General features: G+C 36.4%; 1 long non-coding RNA gene across 1 annotated transcript; it reads left to right on the forward strand.

The window, feature by feature from the left end:
- The first annotated feature begins 230 nt into the window (after nucleotides 1–230).
- Nucleotides 231–1,606, forward strand: LOC138886870 (uncharacterized). The gene is made up of 2 exons (XR_011405800.1): nucleotides 231–653; nucleotides 1,455–1,606. It is a non-coding gene; the product is annotated as an uncharacterized lncRNA (long non-coding RNA).
- The last annotated feature ends 19,618 nt before the right edge of the window (nucleotides 1,607–21,224 follow it).

Consider the following 21,224-nt stretch of genomic DNA (forward strand, 5'->3'; position numbering starts at 1 on the left):
AGGATTAAGGAAGAAATTTGGCCAAATTTAAAAGAAAAAGTGTCCAAGAGTGCAAGATAAAGGGCTGCCATTGAAAGGGTCTGAAACTACGTAGTTTTGCCTAAAAACTACATCGTTTCACTAAATGAAACAAGATCAAATCATACCCATCCATTCCATCTTGATCCAATGGATCTCATTTTCTCTTGGCTTAGGTATTTAAAGCCTCAAGTATCTGAAAATTGTCCTCATTTTCACCCATAATTCTTTTCTCCTTCTTCTCTCTTCTCTCTCTCTTCACTCTCTCTACGCCGCCCCAGCTCCGCCCACTGCCGCCGGCGGACCAGCTCCAAACACCTCCAAATTCACACCATGTAATCTCCACAACTTCCTCTTTCCATATCTCCAAACCAAATCCTTCAAAAATCCCTTAAACTCCTTGAATCTTAGATCTAGGAAACTTTCCCGTCACGTTTTTGCCCAAATTCTTGAAGCTCCAACCACTACCGCCCCACAATGCCTACATCAATGGATAGAGCTCCCCAAGACCTAGCTATTGATGCCAATATTACCCTGAAAATCCAGCGACCAAAATCCGGCCAAATTCCGGCGACCTCCCCAAACACCCTCTTTGGGCGTACCACCATTTTTTCGGCCACTTGAATTATAAAATAGTAAAAATCCGATTCTTTTTTTGGCTGTTTTTTCTATTTTATTTTTATTTTTTCAAATTTATTTTTGTCTATTATTAATTATTTTAGCATTAGTTTTTAAAGTTTGAAATGTTAAATTTTCTGTTTTTGCACTTGTTGAAGTAGTAAAATAGTTTTGTGTTGATAAAAGTAAGGTAGTGAAAAATACTTAAGAGTATATTGTACTTGTTTGGTTGTTTATTTACTGCTTCAAGACTCTTTGAGTACAACACTCAAAAGTCAAATTGTTTGGTAAGACAATGTAGACCTTTGGACAGTGTTTGAATAAAAGTCTGTCTTTGAATAGTGGAGAGCAGATTTTGTTTGAAATACTTGACAAGATTTGAACCAGAGATTCTGGCATTTTGAATTTGAGAGAAGATTTTGTAGAAAAATTTGTCAAAAAAGATTAATTTTTAATTTTTTTGAAATAGTTGATTGTTTTGATATATAGGAGGACACTCCATCTTACTGAGAGAGCTTTTGATAATAGCTCTACACACAAAAAAGAGAAAAAAATCAGTAGCTATAATATCCCTTAGCAGCTTTTGTGAGTTGATTCTTAAGTGAAAAACTTGTTTAAGGTAAATAGAGTAGTCTTGAAAGATTTTTCTGGAGTTACATAATTGTACTGTTTTCCTGGGGTATTTCTAGTTTATTTTCTTGGGTTTGAATCTGCCGGTTGTCGCTGTTTTTACTGTTGTTGCTGCTCGTTTAATTGTTTTACTATTGATTTTGGAAAGAGCTGACTCTGCTGTATTTGTTCTTCTTTCTGTTGTCCAGGTAATTTTCGGACCATGTAAACTCATAAAATCGAGTTGGAATGAAAGATAATGACGCTGGAAAATATTAGTAGCTTTATCCTTCTATTGTAATTCATTTTTATATGCTCTTGAATGTTTGATAATGTTATAACGATATGTTAGTTAATTAAATTGTGTTAAGCATCTTTAATTATTTTTATTTTTGCAAAGCATTAGATATAATTCCACTGGCATTTGGTTGTCTGAAAGGAGCATATATATTAAAATTTGAACCCTTGTAGCCATGTTTGTCCCTTTGTTGTCACCAAGCTAAGTTATTATTATTATTATTATTATTATTATTATTATTATTATTATTATTATTATTATTATTATATTTTAGAGTCCCAATAATCTTTTTTTCTATCTCTTAAAAAATACTTATTTAGTAAGGTAGTTAAGTTGTAGATTAGAAAGACAATCTGTAAACTTATTTTTGTAAATAGTTGGCTACGGATTGCAAATAGCAAGATATGGCCAAATCTGTAACATAGCTTTAAAAGGCCATATCTGCAGATTTAAAGTCCAAAAGCATATGGGCTTTTGGATTTTGTCTTGGACATGAGCCTATTTGACTCCATCAACCCAATAGTGGGCTGCCTCATTCAATGTCAAGACAAGCCCACATCTTACTAGTTTTAAGCAATGTCAATTGATAATTTTCTCTCATTACTCTCATCTTTTAAATTAGTACTCATAACAATAATTTTCTCTTATTAGTTAAGTTGCAGATTATTATTCAAATCTTTTCTTTAATTTTTTTTTATATAAAAACGGACATAAGAAAAGCATAAAAATCAAATAAACCACAGTTTATCCAAGTTTAATTCAAGCCAAATGTAGTCAATAAAGCGACCGTGCTAGAACCACGTGACTCAGGGAATGTCTTACACCTTCTCCCCGGTCAACAGAATTCCTTACCCGGACTTTGTTTTTGCAGACCAATAATAATAAAGTCAAACCTTCCTTTGAATAGGGATTCAAATAAAATGTGACTTGGAACACCAGTAAAAATCAATTCCAAGTGGCGACTCTAAATAAAGTAATCCCTACTTCAAATTTGTCACTTTAATTGGAAAAGCTCTTTAACCCACATCCATAACATTTTGCACACTTATCTCTTGGAGGGTAAAAAGGAGGTGTGACATATGTATTAGAATTTTAGTTTATAAATTGAAATTTTAGGATATGACTTGAACTTTTGTGGATATATATGAGTTGAACCTTTAGGATATGAATTGAACATTTAGGATATGAATTGAAATTTTTGGATTATGTATTGGAATTTTAGTTTATAAATTGAAATTTTAGGATATGAATTGAACTTTTGTGGATATGAGTTGAACCTTTAGGATATGAATTGAACCTTTAGGATATGAATTGAAATTTTTGGATTATGTGTTGGAATTTTAGTTTATAAATTGAAATTTTAGGATATGACTTGAACTTTTATAGATATGAGTTGAACCTTTAGGATATGAATTGAACCTTTAGGATATGAATTGGACTTTTAGTTTATGTATTGGAATTTTATTTTATAAATTGAAATTTTAGGATATGACTTGAACTTTTGTGGATATGAGTTGAACCTTTAGGATATGAATTGAACCTTTAGGATATGAATTGAAATTTTTGTGTATGAATTGAACTTTTAGGATATGAATTGAACCTTTAGGATATGAATTGAAATTTTTGTGTATGAATTGAACTTTTAGGATATGAATTGAGCCTTTAGGATATGAATTGAACTTTTGTGGATATGAATTGAAATTTAGGATTGCGGGAGGATTTTGTAGAAGGGGTTGATGACTTTATTAGATATGCAATGGAACTTCCACCAAGAATAACTTAGACACAGTACCTGGCAGAGTGTGCCTTTAATTGTTGTTCTCATTAGCGACAATGATGATGAGAAGGCAATGGAATGTGTTTCAAACAGTGATGGTGTAGGTAGGAATTTAACATTTCCTAAATAGATAAAAGAAGAGGTTATAGAGGAATTCTCTATTTCATTTTCCAAGAGGAAAAGAATTCCTCTATAACCTCTTCTTTTATCTATTTAGGAAATGTTAAATTCCTACCTATACCATCAATGTTTGAAACACATGTCATTGCCTTCTCATCATCATTGTCGCTAATGAGAACAACAATTGATCAAAGACACACCCTGTCAGGTACTGTATCTAAGTTATTCTCTGTATCCAAGTTCATCAGAGTAATAGTACCACGAGGATAATCACCAAAGCCACCAGACAGCTTTATGATACCAATGAAACAAGATGAGCTATTCAATGAGACTCGTATTGTAAAGAAGAAGAAAGAGACTGATCCAGAAAGGTGGGTCGAGGGTCGAGCCTCGACTATACATGTAAGTTTTTTTACTTTTCATTAAGTATTTTGATTTACTTTTATATAAATTTTGAAATACTAATTCAATATAATTTTTCGTATAGGTTCGCTTCACAGCTGATGTGCGGGAATTCATACGCAGTCAGCCACCTAATGAGTCGGGCGAGGCAATCCAACTTTCGGACGAGGATGCTGAAAGAACACTCCTTGAGTACTTTATATACTTTGAACTAGACAATAGAACTAGTTTTCGAATGGGCTTGTAATAAGCGTTAACTTAGTTTTGTTAGCTTAATGTGTTAGTTCTATTGAACTTTATACTTTGTTGCTTTTTATTATTGTTGTTGTTGTTGCTGTTGTTGTTGTTGTTGCCATAAAATGCCTGTTTAGAATTTTTAGTAAGTTGGCAGGTGGTGTAGCTGCCAAAACAGGCAAATTCTGCCAAAAATATACCAAGAAAAGCGACCAACTTTGGTCACTAGTTGGTGTTTTTCCCTTAAAAAAAATAATTTTCTGGGCAATAGCGACCAACCTTGGTCGCTATTTAACCAAGATTTCTCAAAAGCGACCAACTTTGGTCGCTATTCCATTTTAAAAAAATAATTTCTGGAAATATAGCGACCAAAGTTGGTCGCTTATAATTTAAAAAAATTATTTCTTGAAGTTAGCGACCAACTATGGTCGCTTATTTTTTTAAAAAAAATTAATAAAATTAATAAAAAAGTGACCAATCTTGGTCTCTATTTTTCAGATTTTAAAATATAATATTTGGATTAGAGACCAAAGTTGGTCGCTTTTTTATGATTAATAATACATAAAAAAAACGTATTTCCAAAGTTATATTATTAAAATAATAAAGCGACCAAAGTTGGTCGATATAGTCTTTACCCGGAATATTTGGTCCTTTTATCTTAGAGACCAAAGTTGGTCGCTAATTAGCGACCAACTTTGGTCCTTAAAATAAAGGGACCAGCAATACTGCGACCAGGCATGTTTGGTCGCTTTTTGGTCACTTTTAGGCCTATAAGCGACCAACTTTGGTCACTTTTTGTGGTTGCTTTTTTCCGGAATTCTAGTAGTGACATTCAAGACTCAAAATTATATTGTATACAAAGATAAAATCAAGCATCCATATTCCTTTGTATCTCAGGCAAATCCTTCTCGTCGCATCCAAATTCTCTGAGTGTAAGAAGTCATCAAAGGAGTAAAATTCATAAACTCGGTCTATATTCCCATAGTGGCCCAAATAGAATCAAACCTCCTCAAGGTTCGTGGCAATCCTACCATAAAGTCCATAGTAAGGCATTCCCACTTTCACTTCGGTATATCCGTCTTTCGAAGAAGACCACCTGGTCTCTTATGATCATACTTGACCTGTTGATAATTCAAATACCGCAAAACATGTCCTACAATATACTTCTTCATCTTTCGCCACCAATAATGTTGCTTCAAGTCACGATATGTTTTCGTAGCACCCAGATGAATAGAATACCGCAAAATATAAGCCTCCACAAAAATTAACTCCCTCAGATCATTAATATTAGGAACACAAATCCAACCCTGAAGTCGCAATACCCCGTCATCTCTAATAACCACCTCCTTAGCACCACATCGCAACACTGTGTCCTTAAAATAAGAAAATAAGGATCATCATACCGACGAGCCTTAACGTACTCAAAGAAGGACAATTGCATAATAACACAAGCAAGAACTCCACTAGGCTCGAAAATATCCAATCTCACAAATCTATTAGCCAAGGCCTGAGCATCCATAGCCAAAGGCCTTTCCATAGCAGGAATAAATGACAAGCTCCACATACTCTCGGCCTTCCTACTCAAGGCATTTGCAACCATATTTTCCTTACCCAGATGATACAATATAGTAATATCATAATGCCTAAGCAATCCAAGCCACCTTCATTGCCTCAAGTTCAAATGCTTTTGCTAGAACACGTGCTGAAATTTTTTGATAATCAGTGTAAACATCACATGACACACCATACAAGTAATGCCTTCAAATCCTAAGTACATGCATAATATCTTCTTATCCAAATCATGAACTAGATAATTCTCCTTATGGGGCTTCAGCTTCCATAACGCATAAGCAATCACCCTACCATTCTGCATTAATATTACGCCAAGACATATGTGTGAAGCATCACAATACACTTTGCAAGACCCTGAGCCTGCGGGCAACACTAATACTAGAGTTGTAGTTAAAGCAGTCTTAAGCTTTTGAAATCTTTCCTCACATTCGTTAGACCATCTAAATGAAACATCTTTTTGAGTCAACCAAGTCAATAGGGTTGTAATAGATGAAAGCCCTTCCACAAAACAACGGTAGTAGCCTGCTCTCATAACATAGGGAAAAACATTCCACACCACATACGCAATATTATTCTCAAGTCACTGGTGCTCTACTGGTAACGAGTAAATCAACATCGCATACTAATGAATAAGGAGGAACTGAAGATGTAGGCTTCGACCCGAAATAAAGTCACACGGTAAGGATTAAAGAAATCAAAAGTTTCTAAAGCCATATAGACTATCGCAGATAGATATTGACGTCTCTATACCAATCCACAAGAATCTACTAAACCCGCTCATAACTTCTAAGACTCTTAAAACCTAGATCTCTGATACGAACTTGTCACCCCCAAAAATTTCACCAATGATCATGATGACACTTAACCTGCTTGCTACACAAGCTAACACTCAACAACAATATTAGAATTTACTTGTTAAGACATTAATTGAGATGTGATATAAATAAAAAGTGGAATATGTCTCACAATATCATCAAAGTACATAAATCACAAACAGAGTCTAAATATGACCACAATTGTCTCACAAACTTTCCCAAGCCCTGGTGTCACAATATCTCCACGAGTATTTATTAAGATTAAGAAATCTCAACTGAACAACAACATCAATCTGAAAAGAAAATACATAGAGAGATAGATAAATAGGAAATAGGGACTTTATGTGTCGCAGATCGGATCAAGTAAAGCAGCTTATCACGAAGTCTTCAAAATATACTCTCACTCAGCCCGATGGATACCACTAATACCAGCCTTAGAACCTGCACAAAATGCAGAAGTATAGTGTCATGCCCCAAACCTGAAGAGGCGTGGCCGGCACCTGGTGTCATACTTGGCACGAGCGTACCACTCTATAACTGTGAACTCTAGAGGGGTAACCCTCAACTTAGGCCGATGAGGCCATATTCTAAATCGTTTGAAAATGATGCCTCTCTCATCTATGGGATAAACATACCTAAAAGCTGATATATATATAACTATGCAGACCAACAAAGTTGCCATGAACATCTATTGATATAATAAATATACAGGACTCATCTACAAACCTTTAAAGATAACTGAACTTTACCATGATCGGGATAGGGTCGCGACCTACCCATCAAACCTGTATATATAAAATGAACTCCAAGGTCTAGACCTGGTAACTCCGAGGAAGTGGAGCTTACCAACCAAGCTAATGTTTGACTCTATTTGCTGGGAGGGTCTGTCCAACTATCAATGAGGACTTGTAGGCATAAAATGCAGTGTCCCGGATAAAGAGATGTCAGTACGAAATAATGTATCGAGTATGCAAGGCAACATAATAACTGAAAGCTGAAACTGAACTGATAATATAATAACTGAAAGTAACTGGGAGTCAAAGATAATTTAAAAATATACTTACTTGCTGATATTGACTCAACTCTCTCAATATAGTAAGTAAAATAGTTGTCCGACCTTATAAGGCTCGGTATGTGTAACTACTCTGTCGTAGTAGGCTTACTCATAGGCACTCAGCCATACTAGGCTCTGTATCTCGGCCATTTTGGGCTCGCTCATAGGCACTTGGCCATAATAGGCTCGGTATATAACTCACCATCTGATTAGAGGTTGCCCAATAGGGGCCTGCTCATCGATTATAGCTCGATGGTGGTGAAAATACTACAATATTGTATATGTATAGACTCTCTGCTCTCTTGGCTGACAAAAAAAAACTAAACTGAATATTAAGTCCCGATAAGGGAGAATACTGTAGTTTGTGAGACTAGAATAATGTACATAAATTTAGGAATAACAACTTTTCTTTATGCCTCGTTATCAAATGCATGTAGTTACGGGATCATGCCAAAATGAAGGAAAGGTTTAGCCTTAACATACCTTAACTCTGTTGAGTCCTTAATACCTTCCAAGTAATTCTTCAAACAACTCAACTCAATCTACCACAACATAAGAAGATTCAAAATCAGTGCTGAGTAAAGTCTAAGTTCGCAACTTAAACTAGTAGCTCGTTTATATAAATTTGGGCAGCATCTCCCTTGTAACAAGGCCTTCCTCCAATACCATATACCAACAACACCAAGAACACAATAATAACAACATGTATGCATCATTTTTCAACCTTATATCCATCACAATATATCACAAAATAGCACACACACCCTAATCACTTCATACATAAAATGACAACAAAAGTAGTGTCAAACAACCTAAAAAAGTAACGACGAAGACCAGACCACCATTCCATCATTATGTGGTGTTTATCCACACTTTTTATCCTCCAAAAATCCATAAAAAATCAGCAAAATAGACATCCCAAGAGCAACACGAAACAACCCACAAAATAGCCCACTACAAGTCGAACAACTCGAACTCACGGCTTCCGATCACCGTCCCGTGAGTTCTAACTATTAGGAAACGAATTTATCAACATTCCTTGATATTTAAAGCTTAAATATAGAATATAGATGTTTTCTTAACTATGAATTACCTTCCTAAACTCAAACTACAAAGAAAAAGAGAGGCGATATAGCGATACTTACGTCATAGGGATCGTTCTAGTATTATTGCTTCTTGATTTCGTATCTGGGATGTTAATATTCTTGGAAACCCTTGTGGAGGGCTTGAGTATAAGTTTAGGGTTCTTATTCTGGTCGTGGTATGTGGAAAAGTGAAGAAAGAGACCACATAAGGCCTATATATATCCATTTTTGAAAAGTCAAAGAGGTGCTAGCTTGGCACCCTATTATTGGCTCTTCTTTAGGCGCTTATATCTTTTTATTCAGATGTCGTATAAATGAACGATTAAGAGAGTTAGAAAATAAATTCAAAGACCTTAAATTTGGTATATAATATGTCTCAAAAAGACTTCATATAACACACGAAATGTATTGCTCAAAAAGCTTTAGTGACACACCTATTTGTCACTTATGCAGTCTGCGCAGTCTCACAAAACTGCAAATATCTCTCTACTCCTATGTCGTATCGATGAACGGTTTAATGCATTAGAAAGTAGACTCGTTTATCTTAAATTTGGTAGGTAGATCATCCCCTAATCATATTGGGAGAAAATCTCAGCTACATTTGACCTAATTTTCAGCATATTTATGAATGTAACTTATGATGATCTTTACCAACTTTTTTTCCACAACTCGCTTGACTTCAAAACATTAACACGGCTATCATAAGACAAAAATAACTCATAACATAACCTCCTTATGATTTTGAGCACCCTAGTGTCACCCCAAAAGTACATGTTATAACATTCCCAACTTGGTACTAGAAGTCCATGATTTTAAATATTTATAACCTCCAAGTTAATATGATTAACTTACTTTATGTACTTTCAAATATGATCTCATTTTAGAGCTTACATCAATTGACTTAAGATGTACTCTCACATACAAAACTATGGGGTGTAACATATAGCATGAGTATAAAACTACGATGTTCAGTAAGTATCAAGTCTAGCCTCGAAGAAGTAATGATGATGGGTCAACACTGACACTTAATAGTCCAAAACAAAAGTGAAAGCATAATTAGAAAATGAGATAAGACATGTGTTACAACACAAATTCGAGGGCAGCGACATGCACCTGGTGCCTTACTCAACCGAGTACTAAAGTAATGTATATTTCTTATGGGTAAATGGGCCAGAACGGCCATCATGATATAAACAAAATAAAACATAGGGGAATACTTGGCATAGGACAACCCAACATGGAATATAAACTTATACATGTGACATACACACCTATAAGACAATAATGATCACTTGTACACTCAAAAAATAGGCCGAAAAGGCCATACAATCTTTCATAAGCATGACATCTGTCTACAAGCCTCTAAGAGTATATGTAACGAACCAACTGATCGTTTTGAGCTTTTGCACTTTGCTTGCCAGTTCTCGGGCATGACTTGCCCCGTGTGATGTATTATGAATTATGTAAATCGTTGGATTTGGTTTTCAGGGTAATCGAAATGAATTTGGAAGAACAATTCTCAGTTTGAAGCTTGAAATTTGAAAGGTTTGACCAAGATTTGACTTGTTGGTATATGATCGCAGATCGGAATTTTAATGATTTGGTTAGCTCCGTTAGGTGATTTGGGACTTAGGAGCATGATTGGAATGCATTTTGGAAGTTCGTGGAAGGTTATGGCTTGAATTAGCGAAATTAAGATTTCGGCATTTTCTGGTTGATAGGTGAGATTTTGATATAGAGGTCGGAACAGAATTCCGGAAGTTTCAGTAGTTCCGTTGTGACATTTGGGATGTGTGTGCAAAATTTCAGGTCATTCGGATGTGGTTTAGTTGGGTTTTTGATCAAAAGCAGAATTCGGAAGATTTTGGAATCCTAGGCTTGAATTTGATGCGATTTTGGTGTTTTAATATTGTTTTGAGCGTTCCGAAGGTTGGAACAAGTTTTAATAAGGTTATGGGATATGTTCGTGCTTTTGGATGAGGTCCTGGGGGGCCTCGGGGTGAATTCAGATGGGTACCGGAAGGATTTGGAATTGAGTTTTGCAGCTGAAGCATTTGGTTCTGTCATAACCGCACTTGCGATTGGGAAACCGCAGGTGCGATGATCGCAGAAGCGTAAGGCAGCCATAGATGTGGCCAATGTGAAGTCCTTCAGGAACCACAGAAGTGGTGTTGTGGGCGCACCTACAGTAGCGCAGGTGTGAGTTTTTAACCGCAGGTGCAGAAATTGGCAATTTAATGAAAATCGCAGATGTGGTGGATCTGGTCGCAGAAGCTGAAAATGGACCGCAGGTGCGAAAATGCCTGGTTCAGAAAGAATAAAAGGTTCCCTTCGCAATTTTGAGTGTGTTTTCACCATATTTCATTCGAAAGAAGGCTTTGGAAAGCTAATTGAAGAGGGAATTCAAGAGGGTTTCGTAGAGGTAAGATTTTTGGACCCTAAACTTGTTTCTATGATGAATTTTAACATTGTAAGCTTGAAATCTATGGGGAAATCAGTGCAAAAGTGGGTAATTAGGGCTTGAGATTAAGAGACCTTTGAGTGGGGATTTGAGGGGCCATTTGAGGTCCGATTTTGATGTTCTTAATATGTATAGACTCGTGGGAGGATGAGGATTCTATTGATATTAATTTCATCGGATTCCGAGACGTGGGCCCGGGGACAGGGTTTGAGCAATTTTGGGATTTTTTATGTAAATTGGATATTTTCGAGTGGGCTTTGTTCCCTTAGCATATTTTAATGGTTATGTACTGATTGTGTCTAGATTTGGAGCATCCGGAGGTCGATTCGTGAGGGCAAAGGCATCGCGGGCTAGAGTTTGGACCGGATCGAGGTGAGTAATGATTGTAAATGATGTTCTGAGGGTATGAAACCTCGTATTGCACATCATTGGGCTATATTGAGGTGATGCACATGCTAGATGACGAGTGTGGAGTCGTGCACTATTAGGGATTGTGACTTAGTCCGTTGTGAATGACTATTTTACCACATATTTGACTGAAAATCTATTTGTTGTCATCATGTTTTGGGCTGAATGTCATATTTGGGCTTCATGCCAACTATTTGAACCCTTAGGGGATTTTATTGATATTTCCTCATTGTCTTAACTTTATACTTGAACTCAGTCATGCTATATTTCACTGTTTTCATAACTCAGTCATGTTTACTCTATTTTAATATATCAAATAATATTTCAAATGATATTTTGGGGTGACATCATGTTTTACTGTTGCCCGAGTGGCTTATGTGGTTTTGACTAAGTAAGGCCGAGGGCCTGTGCTGTGAGGATACTTTTGGGTCGGGCTGCACGCCGCATCGGTGATACACTGATTATAATTATGAGGTCGAGACCTGAGATATGTACGCCACGAGGTGGCTTGTTGATATGAGGCCGAGAGCCTAGTGATGATGCCACGAGATGTTTTGATATTGTGCTTGGGTCGTAAGGGGCCCTTCCAGGAGTCTCCACACCCCCAGTGAGCGCGGGTACCCATTGTGATGTGAGATATAGCCTGAGGGGCTAATATTATTGGAATTGTGCCCGAGGGGCAATCCTTTATGTGCTTATCTGTCTTATTTGTCTGTCATTTACCTGTTTAATAGTGTATTTGTGCCCGAGGGGCAGATTTTCTGTGCTTATCTGTTCTAATTGCTTTGCATTCAATTGCTTAATCATTGAAAGGTCATTTTTTAAAGAAGTTTAAACTGAGCTAAGATGCTTTAAGAGATTTCACAGCTTCATTGCTTTCTTATTGGTTTTGTACTACTTCTATACACCATGTTGATGTACTTTTTGTGATTTCCTATCACTCAGTCTTTAGTTATGATTACTACTCACTGAGTTGGAGTACTCACTTTACTCTCTGCACCTTGTATGCAGATTCAGCTATTTCTGCACCCTGTAGCGGGTATTGGTTGATCAGAGGTAGAGTCTTTGGAGTTTAGAAAGGTAGTTGCCCGATGTCCGCAACATTGCTTTTCTCCCTTTGGTGTCATTAGACTGTATTTAGTACATTTACAGAAATTTTGTTGTATTTTAGACCTTAGTAGATGCTCGTGACTTATGACACCCCGATGTTGGGATGTATCTATTTCCGCACTATTCTTTTAAACTTATATTATGCACTACCTAATTAACTAAAAAGGCTTAAATTGACTTATTAAAACTTTTGAAATGAACTTGGGGATTGTGTCAGCTAGCCTTATCTTCACGAGAAGCGCCATCATGACCGGGTCCGATTTGGGGGTCGTGGCAGTACATAAACATCATAAATGTCAGGACTAGGCCTCCCCACACTAATCATTACATGTCCAAATCACACCAACCAAATAGGCAACTCCGGAGCAAATGGAGTGCACCAACACCATTCGCTGAGTTAATAGCCTACTAAGAGGACTATCAACCTTTCTATCGGGACTTGGGGGCATAATACACAGCATCCCCAAGCAAAAAGAATTCCAGTACAAATAAGGTACCGATTATGTAAGGTATGAAAAGCAGTATATAAAAGACATGAAAGAAACATGGAGTAAAGGACTCAACCTGTAAGTCTAAATAGCTCTGTTAATCATGAAACATTTATAATGTCATGCATGTGCATATAAATGTCATATCATGCATAGGTATATGCGTACATAATATCATCAAGCCACTGAGGGCATCCCATCATATCATCTCGTCCTCTATGGGCGAAATCATCAACGTCTACTAACTGATCAGATGGTCGTGTGTATATAATGCCGTAACCTTTCCCCATACCCTATATACATATAATATACGTGTATATAACGACATCTGTTCATGGGTCAATGTGCAAGTATAAATGAATGCTATGCATGAGAAGTAAGTCAATAAAATCTCTCGGAATATTATAAGATCAATATGCCTTTGAATAATATCACGAAATAAACTTTAGCAACTTACGTATTTTCTGAGGCCCATGAACAGACGATATAATAATAGGATACATGGGGAAGCAAGAACATAGTCACCCCTAGTACTTCTAAGACTAGAGTCATTTGTGAAAGTTTCGCATTTTCTTGTTTCGTTTGTATCATATGGATCATGCCAAAAGGAAAGAAGGGATAACCTTAACATACCTTAACCCCATTGAGTCCTAATACCTTCCAAGCAACTCTTCAAACAACTCAACTCAATCTACCATAGCATAATAAGATTCAAAATCAGTGCTAAGTAAAGACTAAGTTTGTAACTTAAGCTAGTAGCTCGTTTACGTAAATTCGGGTAGCATCTCCCCTGTAACAAGGGTCTCCTCCAATACCATATACCAAAAACAACAACCAGAGCAATACAATAATAACAACATCAACAATAGGGTACAAAATATTTCATTAACAAGTCATCAACATATCATGACGAGCGGCAAGCTCGGATTGAATCCCTTTAGCGCCCTTCAACCCCAGTATCATATATTAGTTAACTTAAAAACATGTCCAGCACGATACCAAGTAAAATCATAGGACTTCCAACCTCCTATTAATCACCTAATCCACACTCAAACAACCCAACAATCCAACAACAACAACAAGTATAACTTTCCATTGTTATGTTGTCTTTTATCTTCTTATTAACAATACCAATAGCAAGTTCAACATGTAGACAATATATTCATGAAAACAACAGCCTAAACAAGTCATTTTCCAAGGTTTCCAACCATTTAAAGTTCATGGAAACAGCCTTCCTAAAATAGTCCATTAAGAACAAAAACATCTTAAACTATTTCACGTCTTCTCTTGTAGTATCTTGCTCAAATAATACAACCAACATACAAAAAACATCAAGAACATGTAGTAGAGTATTATACATACCTTAACCAGAAGCAACCACATGAAATTTCAGCCAAACATAGCCATAACTATCCTCAATGACAACACAGCCTCAAAGAGGTGTTGTTCTTCAGTAGAACTAACTTTTGATGTTGAAATATGGTGTAATCACTTGGATCCCCCTTAAAACCCTTATGGTACCTATTTAGGAGGGTTCGGAGAAGTTTGAAGACGAAGTTGAGTCGAAAATGAGCAAAAAATAGGCATCTAAATCATTTTTAAAGTGAAGTAGGTCGACCACTGCCTAAGTGGGTCCCATTAGGAGCTGCTTGTGCGGTCTCGCAAAAATGTGAATATCTCTATACTCCGATGTCGTATAGATGAACGGTTTAATGAGTTAAAAACTTGACTCATAGATCTTCAATTTAATATGTGGATCATACTGTAATTCCAGTTGTATTGGGAGAAAAGCTAAGTTACATTTGACCTAAATTTCAGCACATTTATGAATGTAACTTGTGATGGCCTTTGCTAACTTTTGTTCCAAAACTCGCTTGGCTTCATAAAGTAATACATGACTATCACACAACTAAAATAACTCATAACATAACCTCCTTATCATATTGAGCATCTTAGTATAACCCCAAACGTACATGTTATAACATTCCCAACTTGACGACTTTCGACAAAACTTATTTTCTTCAATTTGTTTAGCTTCTAAGCCTTTTAAACCTATTGGTACTTGTTATCCATGATCTTAAAGATTTGTAACCTCCAAGGTAACATGATTGACTCACTTTATATACCTTCAAGGATGATCCCATTTATAAGCTTACATCAATTGATTTACGACATACTCTTACGTACGAAAATATGAGGTGTAACAACATGATATCATCAATCAAGTCCAATAGTAGAAGCATATAAATTCTAGAATTTAGACATGCTTTTCAGACAAAGAGATAGAATACAATATTAGCTACCTCAATTTTTTTCATAATCCTGACATGAATCAGTTTAAATTTATATATGTAAGATCCATTGCATTAGTCTAGGCTGCAACTACATCCTTATGATCCAATATCAATACCTTACTGCACAATTCCATATACCTACATTGGCCAAGTGTCCAATCTAGTACCAATCTGGGTTCTTGCACTCACAAGACCCAAAATAACATGGGTAACACCTGACTCTAAAGGAGCGGATCCATATCCAAGCGCTGTTGCGGCATGAAATCTGATCCATCAATAATATTTGCAACCGATTCAATCATATTATCATTATTGAGTACATCCCGATCCAATTACAATACTGTGGTGTGAAACCCGATCCAATCACAATATCATCAATAATCAATATACACTTACAATGTCCTTGGTGCCAAATTTCTCTAACTTTTTTCGTTATACCATTTCCAACTCAGTAATATGCATATTAAATGATGTAATAAAGACGCACCAAGATATAACAATAAAAATACGGATGAGTATTTAAATGAGTAATAGATGGCTATGGATAATCATTTATTTTAACTTTATTAATTATTCAATATGCATATTTAACATTCTTAAGTTTGATCATGACATCAACAAGAACAAAGTAAGCCGGTAGCTAATAAATCATAAATCAAGAAAGGCAATTATATGACTAAGGCTAAATTAGAAAGCCCAACACGGTGAAAGAAGCCTGTCATGTCTAAATAAACAAGTCATAACCCTTGCATGGATTCTATTCATGATTAAAATTTATGACGTAGTCATAGAATCAAAGAAACATGAATAAACAACTTATAAATTCCTTTTGAGGCATATCATAAGCCTAACTATGTCTGGATAAGGTCATTAACTAGCTACACATAAATGCTCGTTACTTCAAATATACTTAACACCTAAATCAAGCAACAAATAGTAAATAGATTACCTATGTGGAGAATTTCCTCTTACAAATAGTAAATAGATCCTATGTGGAGAATGTTGCCTGCTCTAGAACCACTTGCATCCATTAAAGATGCAGCGCCCCCGGCAAAAAGGCATTAGTAAATATGGAATAGTACTAGCATGTAAGACTAAACACTCTCTCAGTGAAATGAGTAACAGTAAATGAGAAAGAGCGTGGAATCAATGGGGGCCTCAAACAACATTACAATGTCAATTTAAGAGAAAGATACATTTCTAGTAAATTTCAATATTTTTAAGTTGGGAGATCTTTAGCACCGATACACCACCATCTTTTTCGCACAAAGTCCAATCTCGGCCCAATCGGCTAAGCCGTCTCATCAGAGACATCCAATCACTCCTACATCGATACATGTAGTTTCGGGGTTAGGTTATTTCGACCTACCCTTCCTTGGTGACTAACGATACTCCCAAAAATGTTTATTATACAAAGGATTTATAGTTCAGTTCATAGTCTAACACATGTCCCTCACACGTCCCTTTCATTTTATTGGCACTATTGGCCACAAGTGAAATTCTCATACTTGGCACGATAGTCACATTTTATATTTCATATCCACTTCCTCCATTTTCAAGCATCATCATAGGTTATCAACAATAAGAGCATTTGAAATCAAAATTTTAAATTTGTATATGAGCATTATATGTTGTATGCACATTAAGCTTCGTTCACATATTTTTAATGCATACATCTTTCAACACAACACTTATTTAAAATCATCAAATTTTATAGAAGGGACTCGAAACATGAGAAAGAGGAATTTAAGCCAATGTTAATTGCAACTTATGGAAACATCATGGAATTCGTGTAACGACCAGGCCGGTCGTTTTGAGAAATTAAGCTCTATTCGGCAGCGTAAGGTCTAAAACAGCTTCATAATATGAGTATCGACTTGCGTGCATGATTGAATTCAATTAACTGATGATTTAGAGTCAAATTGGACGAAGGAATCTAGCTTTGGAAGTTTAAACGGTGAGAATTTGACCGGAATTGGACTTTTGAGTAAACGGCCCCGGAATGGGTTTTAGGTGATCTCAATAGCTTCGTATGGTGATTTTGGACTTAGGCGTGCATTCGGATTTGGAGGTCCGTAGGGTAATTTGAGGTGTTTCGGTGAAAGTTGGAAAAGTTGAAGTTTGGAAAGTGGAGAAGTTTGACCCATAGTTGACTTTTGTGATATCGGGGTCGGAATGTGATTCTGAAAGTTGGAGCAACTCCGTTATGTCATTTTGGACTTGTTTGCAAAATTTGGTGTCATTCCGGGTTGATTTGAAAGGTTTTGGTACAAGTTTTTGAAGTTGGAAGATTTGGAAGTTCATAGTTCAATTCATGGTGTGATTCGCTGTTTTGGCATTTTTTGATATGATTTGAGACTTCGAGCGAGTCCGTGTTAGGTTATAAGACTTGTTTGTGTGTTTAGACGGGGTCCCCTGGGACACGGGTGTGTTTCGGATCATTTTGGCCTACTTGGATGTTGATTATCTGATATCTAGTGTTGTTCTTCGCATTCGCAAGGAGCCTCTCACGTTCGCGAAGAAGAATTTGGCTTCTGCAAGTTTGTTCTTTGCGTTCACGAGGAGACTCTCGTGTTCGCGAAGAAGGAAATCTTGGTTGCACAGGTCTGATTTTGGAGGCTCATATATCATAATCTATAAGGAATTTGGAGACAATCAAAAAATAAAAGTTGTAGCCCTTTGTGTCTAGATTTCAGAAATGTAAATTAATTGGCATTTAGATTTGTGTACAAGAAGTTATGGTAGTTACACTACAGGCTGTCTAGGGAGAGTTCGAAAATCTCTGCTGCACAAGGTTATCTTTGGAAGCTTATATCTCGCAATATATAGTGGCTCAGGAAATGACAACCCCATGAAACTATAGACCTTGGTGTCTAGTTGTCAGAACATCAAACCATTTGTCATTTGGAGTTGTGTGCAAAACGTTATGGCCATTGTACTAAAGGCTGTCGGGAATGAGTATGGAAATCGCTGACGAGGAATTTACTCATCGCGAACGCGAAGAACAACCCTTGAGCAGGTAGAATATATTCCCAAATCGAGGGTTAGACTATTTTATTCATATCTTGATTTGTGGAGCTCGGTTTTGAGCTATTTTTTTAGGGGTTTTTTACACAAATCGATTGGGTAAGTGTTCTTCATCTAGAATCTAACATATTCCATGATTGTATCTTCATTTTCATCATTTAATTTGTGGTTTGGGTTGGGAAAAATGTTGGTTTTAGAAGAAAATTCCTAAAATAAAAAATCATGATTTGAGGGACCAAATGGTATCAGAATTTGATAAATTTTGTATGGTTGAACTCGTATCGAAATGGGTATTCAATTTTTGTAAAACTTGTCGGGTTTTGAGGTGCGGGCCCGGGGGTTCGACTTTTGGACCGATTTTTGGATTTTGTTAAAGATTGAGACTTTATGATCCGGAATAGTTTCTTAAGTGTTTTATTTGTGCTTTGAAGTTAATTTGGTTAGATTTGAGCCATCCGGAGGTCTTTTTACCCGAGAAGTGCATTTTAGAGTATCGGGTTGTCGTCCTTGAGGTAAGTATCTTGCTTAACCTTGTGTGGGGGACTTCCCCTTGGGATTTGAGTTTGCTATGTTGATTGTAGTTTGTGTGCGCGAGGTGACGAGTGCGTGCTCGGACTTATTTGTGAAAAAATTGGCCTTTTAGGGTTCTTAGGTCCTTATATTCACTGTGTATGAATGTGTACTTGATATGCTTGAGTATTTCACTTACTAGTTTCACCTCTACATGCTCTAATTGGAATTAATTGCTTATGATTCATTCTTATTGCATATTTGACTCTTATTTTGCTTAACTGAAGATTTTTACCTCTTCTATTGTCATGTTATCTTTCATAGCTGCTCGTCTTTATTAGAAATTATTATTATCTCCCCTGTAATTGTTTAGTCTTAATTAAGGTTATGATTATCTTCCTGCTGCTCATCCTTAATTTAAATTGTTGTATATTCTTTGTAAATTGCACAACCTTAAAATAAGTTTAGATATCCTATATTTAGTTGACATTTCCTTGTTTGGAATTATTTGATTCGTGTTAGCTTCCTTGTTGTTGAATTACATATTGTGGGATCGTTGCTTCATATTATTTTCTCCCTTGTTGAGTTTGTTCTTATTATGATTAGTATTCTCTATTGTGGTTATTCCTTGTGAGCTAGTTTTACCGTCTTCTTGTGATCAAAAGTTCTTGAGTTGATTTACTTGTCGTGTTCTTGTATATATTGTCACTGTTGCTGTTGTACTTGTTATGGTGGTACACGAGGTTACTGTCGTGCGGTTGTTGATATTGTGATGCACGAGGTTTCTGTCGTGCAGTTGTTGTTATGGGGTTGCACGAGGTTTCTGCAGTGCTATTGCTACTATTGACATATTGCACATGTGGCGTGACAAGGCGATATATATATATATATATATATATATATATATATATATATATATATATATATATATGCTTATATATGGGTTGTGCATGTGGCGAGACAAAGTGGGAACATTATGATGCACGTGTGGCGAAATAAGGCGGGCACTTATTATGTTATTATTTACAAACGTGGTGAGACAAGGTGGGCTATGTCAGGGATTGATTGTGATGATTTGTGATGGCCTGGGGGCATTCTTGTTATTTGATATTGTGTTGTGGTACGCTTACCTGTATGAGTTTTATCTCGTGGAAGTTGTGAGGAAACATCTTACGTGTTGTCCGTTCTTTTCCTTATGCTTATTAGCTAGGTAGGAACTATATTAAAGCACTTGCACAAGTATACACGTAGTTGAACACTGTTATTGGATGTGAAGTCCTTCTGATTTTTCTGAGTATAGATGCACACCCTTGTTTACTTGTTATATATGTAAGAGTGGCTCTAGTTAGCAAGTGAGTTGTCATCATGACCATGAGGTGTGATGGGGGCACAGGATGCCAAGTGTTAGATTTCAGGTACTGGGACTCGTGAGCTGTAATTTGTCCGAGATTCGGTACTTTGTGGAAATTGTTGGATAAGACCTGATGTGAATATTGTCGTAGGATCTGAGTTATTGCTTACATTTACTGTATTGTAATTTAGGATTTGGGTTTGTGTTTTTGCTCGCTCTTCTATGTCATTATTTTGGTATTTTCGCTGTTACTTGCTGTTTTCTTCCCTTATTGTGATTGCAATATTATTAGCCATTTCGTGTAGTCTTTATATATACATCATGTTTCGTTGTTCCTATATTTGTATAGTTTATTGGGCCGGTAGGTGTTTTGACTGTTCCTCGTTACTACTCTACCAAGGTTAGTCTTGATACTTACTGGGCACCGCTATGGTGTGCTCATGCTACTCTTCTGCACATTTTTGTTATGAAGATCCAAGTATAGATCATTAGTAGTTGTGTGGATCATTGCTGAGGAGACTCAAGGTAAACCTGTTGCTGCGTTCGCAGGATTCGGAGTCACCTTCTTACTTGTATTCAATTGTTTTCACTCTTTTCCGAACAGTTATATTTAGAAGTGGTAGCTAATTCTGTAGATCTTATGACTTGTACTACCGGGTTTTGGGAATGATAAATTTTGTAGAGATTTCTGCTTCAAGACTGTTAAATTTCATTTATTATTGTGGTATTTCAGTATGAGTTAGGCTTACCTAGTCGCGAAGACTAAGTGCCATCACGATACCCAAACGGAGGGAAAGTTGGGTCGTGACAATTCGATTCTGTGAGAGAGGTTTAGGCAACATATCTCGCTTGAGCTTTTCTTAAATTACTACAACATTTTGAAATATCTAGCGACTTCAATCTATTAGAGACATGACAAATTTGAACCTCAATTAGGAAGATATTCGTGGGTGCGGCTCATTTAAGCAATATA

The sequence above is a fragment of the Nicotiana sylvestris genome, chromosome 3 (assembly GCF_000393655.2).
Source record: "Nicotiana sylvestris chromosome 3, ASM39365v2, whole genome shotgun sequence".
Lineage (NCBI taxonomy): Eukaryota > Viridiplantae > Streptophyta > Magnoliopsida > Solanales > Solanaceae > Nicotiana > Nicotiana sylvestris.